A 5,887-nucleotide genomic window follows, 5' to 3' on the forward strand; every position below is an offset into this window, starting at 1 on the left:
CCCATGTTTTGCACATACAATTAATTTGGTGGTGCAGAATTTTTGAAAAATGAAAGGGGCATGCAGGAGATGCTGTCGGTGGCCTGAAAAATTGCGGGACACTTTCGACATTCAGCCACTGCGTGCCGAAGACTGGAGCACCAGCAAACACTCCTGAACCTGCTCTGCCATCAACTGAATCAAGAGGTGTGTAGCTGGGGGTGTGCTCTGCGCTCCCTATAAAGGTTACTTGTATGTTCAGATATCCGTGCAGCCCAGGTTAGAGTAGGAAACTCTTTTCGGTTGTTTCCTTGTATTTTGCAATCTCTAGGGGGAAGGGACCAACCTTTGGCGCTACTGGATAATGCTCAGCAATGGTAAATTACTAAAGAATGAATAAATTAATAAATCGCAGTTTTGTGCAAAAAAATTATTAAATTAATTAACCTGTTATAAGATCATGAGTAATAGCTGATAACAAGAGAATACAGTGTAATTCTATTTCCTCTTTCTGTGTAAATTGAGGTATGTAGATATTGTAAAGTATATACAAAGTATATATGAGTAGAATAAATAAGTTAATAATTCTATAATTTAAATGAACTTGTTTAATAGGCTAATAGTTTGTTAAAAAATGACAGTATTTTTTACACACCTTAATACCTGAGCGTGCTCTCTGTAGTATAAATAATAATAATAATAATAATTTCTAACATACAGTATAATTAAAACAATTATCACAATATATATAAATATAAAAGTGAAGGAGACCGGTCTCCAATAAAGTGGTGACTCGTCAGGCAAGTGCTCTGGCTGGACGTTCTGTGTCCACAAATGTCCGTTTTAACAGAGTTCCCGGTATTTTGTTATTCGTTGGGTAACTTCTAATCCCAGTGCAGAGTACTCGCAGTGTTTCAGCGTTCAGATAAAAGTTTGCAAGGGCGCTTACGTGTCTTCACCCCGTCCGGGGCTGGGGGATCCGTTGTTTCTGCTTGTGTCCTTTGGTGCTGCAGGTGTTTTTTTCCCCCCGTAACCGCGGTGTGTTACAGGCGCCTGTAACTCCGATCCTCGTGGTGCTTTCTCGCCGGCGTCTTCCAGGAGGTTAGGATCTCCGGGTTTCGGATGAAAAGGGGGGCGTGGTCCAACGCGTTTCACTCAGACAATAGTGCCGTGCTTCGTCAGGGACAATGTGGTGACGTGTGCCTTGAGCTCCCTCATGTAGTATTGAGTTTGATGTGATTGGTCCATAGTGGTTCCCTTTTTTTGCATATAGCACATCTTAAAACATCTGCTTATTAGAGTTCTATCATTAGTTTAATTAAATTAATTTAATTTAATTAGCGTTGATGTTAACCTATTCCTGTACAGTGCATTAGTGTTAACCTTTTCCTATATAGTGCATTGTTAAAGAAAAACAAACAAACATTGGTATTAAGTATCTTGAATGTAGCAAAACAGGCTTTCCATATATTCTGTTTTGCTGAAACATAGTATCTAGTATGTCCTTGTGTAGAGTTGCTAATAGTGTATTAATCTCCACAGAGATGTTTATAATCCATGTGTGCTTGCTATTTAAACGGCTGGAAAAAAGCTAGTAAAAATGCTGAAAAAAGGAAATAAGTACATAAATAAATAAATAAAATACTTGTAATGATTCTTTGTTTGTTATTCTTGTTGTCAAAATACGGTTTCTAGTGGGATGTTTAATAAAGCAGTACAGTGATATTTATCCCTCCTATAATTAAAATATTTGATTGTTTGTTTATAGATGAAATATGGAAATTGGTGTGTAGCTTGATTTTCTACTTCTGGTGGATTTCCACGTTGTATACAAATTGTGCATAAATCTTTTTCCTTCTTTATTTTATTCTGGATGTTTTTCCCTGGATGATTGGTCCTCATTCCACTTATATCTCAAACAGGTTGCTCCATATTACCATCAGGGTATTGCTGCATGTTTTATTACTGCACCTAGGGTTCATAAATGGTCCCCCATTTTATTACTTGCTAGGCCCATCCCTCTTAACTTCCAAGTTCGGGATGGGATCGGGTGGTCTATGGATGGTATGGCAGTATTGATTCACATGTTTGCAGCCCTGGTGGTGTGGGCAAGTCCTGTTGGGTACTTGTGGTGTTGGTCAGTCTCCCAGGAAGCTGCTGAGTTCAAAGTCGATGTTGAGACCCTTTGGTGCTAGGGTTTGCATATTGTATATCCACTTTGTTTCTTCTCTGGACATGATTCTAATGTAATCTCCACCCCGCCAGGGTATTTGAACTTTCTTAATTTCTATAAATTTCAAGAGACTTCCATCATGCTTGTGATTCCTTTTAAAGTGGTCTGAAACGCTATGTGTCTCTATTTCTTTTTCAATGTTCCTGAGATGTTCATTTATCCTTGTTTTGAGGCTTCTTGTAGTTCGTCCTATGTATTGTAGATTGCATGGACATGTTAAAAAATAAATTACTCCTGTTGTGTCACAGGTCATCTTCTCTTTTATCTTGAAAGTTTCTTTGGTTTCATTGGAAATGAAGTTATTAACTGGTTTGGTGCTTCTATGCTTGCATGTTCTGCATGCTTTACATCTCGTGCAGTGATAGAATCCCGGTATGGTGTCATTTATCCAAGTTTTTTCTTTTTCCTTTTTGTTTTCAGGTAAAAAGCTAGAACCTAGTTCTTGTTTTATGTTTGGTGCCTTCCTGTAAATGATCCTTGGTCGATCTTGTATGTACTCTTTGATTTCCTCATCACGTCTAAGTAGAGGCCAGTTCTTGTTGATTATTTTCTCAAAGTTTCTGTGTTGACTGTTGTAATTGGTGATAAAGGTCACTTCTTTTAGTTCTTCTTGGCTTTTCTCTTTGTATTTTAAAAGGTCTTCTCTTTTTGTTTCCTTTGCTGTCTCTATGGCTTTATGAACGATGTCTTTCTCGTAGTTTCTGTCAAGGAATTTCTCTTCTAGTGTCAATGTTTGTTCCTCAAAGGTGGTGTTTTTTGAACAGTTCCTCTTGAATCTTTTGAATTGTCCTCCAGGTATTCCTCTCAGCCAATTCTTATGATGGTTGCTGGTATGTAATTGTTACAGTCTACGGACTTAATATAGGTTTTTGTCTGTATCGTTCCATTTTCAATGTAGATTGTTAGGTCCAAAAAAATTAATTGTTTCATAACTGTGTGTCTCTATGAATTCCAAATTTAGATTATTGGAGTTGATGTGATTTGTGAATTCCATGAGTTTGTTGAGTGGTCCTGTCCAGATGACTATGATATCGTCGATATAACGTTTCCAAAGTGCTATGTGTTCTGATGAGCCGTTGTTCTTCCAAATGTAGTCTTCCTCCCACTGCGCCATAAACAGGTTCGCGTAACTCGGCGCGAATTTCGTGCCCATAGCGGTCCCGCAAACCTGCCTATAGTGGGTCTTGTTGTACCAAAATGTATTGTGGCCGAAGATAAAATTGATGCCTTCTACCACAATATGTATCTGGTCTTCCGGTAAATCTGAATGGCTTTCTAAGACTTGTGTAATGGCCTTACATCCATTTTGGTGGTCTATACATGTATACAATGCTTTTACGTCGTAGGTCACTAGGATGTAGTCGTCCTTCCATTGTATTTCATCCAGTAGTTTCAGTATTTGCGTAGTGTCTCTGAGATAACTTTTTTGCGTAGTTACTATTGTTTGTAGTATGTTATCTATGTATTCTGATAAATGGGTGGTTAGTGATCCGATTCCTGATACTATAGGTCTTCCTGGTGGGTTTGTGATGTCCTTATGAATCTTGGGTAAAAAATAAAAAAATGGAATTCTTGGGTTTGTTTGTTGAAGGAACGCTTTCTCTTTTTTGTTTAAGATTCCTTTCGTGCTTCCTCTCTTTATCAATGTTTCATATTCTTTCTTGTATAATTCGATTGGGTTGTTTGGGAGGTCTTCATATGTTTCTTTGTCAGCTAGGAGTCTCATTGCTTCCTGGTGATATTTCTCTTTGTCTAAAATCACAATTTCTCCTCCCTTGTCTGCGGGTTTTACTACTATCTGTTTGTTTTCTTTCAATTCTCTAAGTCCTTTTCTTTCTTCGTTGGTGAGATTGAGGATTTGTTTGTTTCTGGGTGGATTGATGTTGAGATTTTCGAGATCCCGTTCCACAGACTTCTCGAATTCTTCGAGAAAGGGTCCTTTGATATGTTTCGGGTAGAACTTTGATTTTTCTTTAAGTTAGTGTGTTTGTACCCATCTATGTTTTCTTCGCCTATACTTGGCTCACCTTGATCTTTTTTGTTTCTTTTAAAGAATTTCTTTAGGGTTAATTTTCTCATGAAGCGATGTAAATCTATGAATGATTGAAATTTATTCAATTTGTTAGATGGTGCGAATTTTAAGCCCTTCCTTAGGAGGCTTCTCTGTGCTTGGGTGAGCTTGTATTTGCTTATGTTGTAGATGCCTAGGGAATTTTCTTCTTCTTCGTAGATTTTTCTGTGTTTGTTTTTCTTTGTTTCTCTTTTACTTTTTCCTCCTCTTGTTCCTCTTCTGACGATTCTGTGTCTAGACATTTCCTTTTTGTCAGGCTTGTTTTTGTCTGATCTGATTTCATTTTTGGGTCTGGTAGAAATTCTTCCTCCTGTCATTTTGATAATTTTGATGATTTCTTGATTGTTTGTTTCCGTCGTCCTCTCTATTATACTGCTGTTGTGTGTTCTTATGTTTTGCCCAATCTCTCTGCTTGTTTTGATAGTCACTTTTGTCTCTTCCAAATTTTCTTTTTTTGGTTGATATAACTTCATTTTCTAGTTTGTGTAGTTTACTTCTTGTGGTATTTTCTAGGGTTTTGTAGTCCTCCATGTTTTCTAGAGGTTTCAACTTTGTTTTGATGTATGTGATTTCTTTTTTAATTTTTTCCATAGATTTTTCCCTATCCTCAATGATAAGCTCCATCAATTTGAAGGAACATTGGTCTAAAGCATTGTTCCATTTTTCTTGTAGGTTTTGTTCATGTGGAATGAAGGTGGGGTATTTAAAAAGTCTCAGACCTCTGGGTACGATGTGATGTTCAATGTATTTCTTCAGTGTGTTACTATCCCACCATTGCTTTATTTCCAGATTTAAAAGTTTCTCCACTTGGAAGTTAAGAGGGATGGGCCTAGCAAGTAATAAAATGGGGGACCATTTATGAACCCTAGGTGCAGTAATAAAACATGCAGCAATACCCTGATGGTAATATGGAGCAACCTGTTTGAGATATAAGTGGAATGAGGACCAATCATCAAGGGAAAAACATCCAGAATAAAATAAAGAAGGAAAAAGATTTATGCACAATTTGTATACAACGTGGAAATCCACCAGAAGTAGAAAATCAAGCTACACACCAATTTCCATATTTCATCTATAAACAATCAAATATTTTAATTATAGGAGGGAGAAATATCACTGTACTGCTTTATTAAATATCCCACTAGAAACCGTATTTTGACAACAAGAATAACAACCAAAGAATCATTACAAGTATTTTATTTATTTATTTATGTACTTATTTCCTTTTTTCATCATTTTTACTAGCTTTTTACCAGCCGTTTAAATAGCAAGCACACATCGATTATAAACATCTCTGTGGAGATTAAAACACTATTAGCAACTCTACACAAGGACATACTAGATACTATGTTTCAGCAAAACAGAATATATCGAAAGCCTGTTTTGCTACAATCAAGATACTTAATACCAATGTTTGTTTGTTTTTCTTTAACAATGCACAGGAATAGGTTAACATCAACGCTAATTAAATTAATTTAATTAAACTAATGATAGAACTCTAATAAGCAGATGTTTTAAGATGTGCTATATGCAAAAAAAGGGAACCACTATGGACCAATCACATCAAACTCAATACTACATGAGGGAGCTCAAGGCACACGTCA

At 36.7% G+C, this 5,887-nt stretch overlaps 1 pseudogene; it reads right to left on the reverse strand.

The window, feature by feature from the left end:
- Positions 1-1,938: 1,938 nt before the first annotated feature.
- LOC134930357 (5S ribosomal RNA) lies at positions 1,939-2,057 on the reverse strand (annotated as a pseudogene).
- Between the last annotated feature and the right edge of the window lie 3,830 nt (positions 2,058-5,887).

Source organism: Pseudophryne corroboree, chromosome 5 (assembly GCF_028390025.1).
Source record: "Pseudophryne corroboree isolate aPseCor3 chromosome 5, aPseCor3.hap2, whole genome shotgun sequence".
Classification (NCBI taxonomy): Eukaryota; Metazoa; Chordata; class Amphibia; order Anura; family Myobatrachidae; genus Pseudophryne; species Pseudophryne corroboree.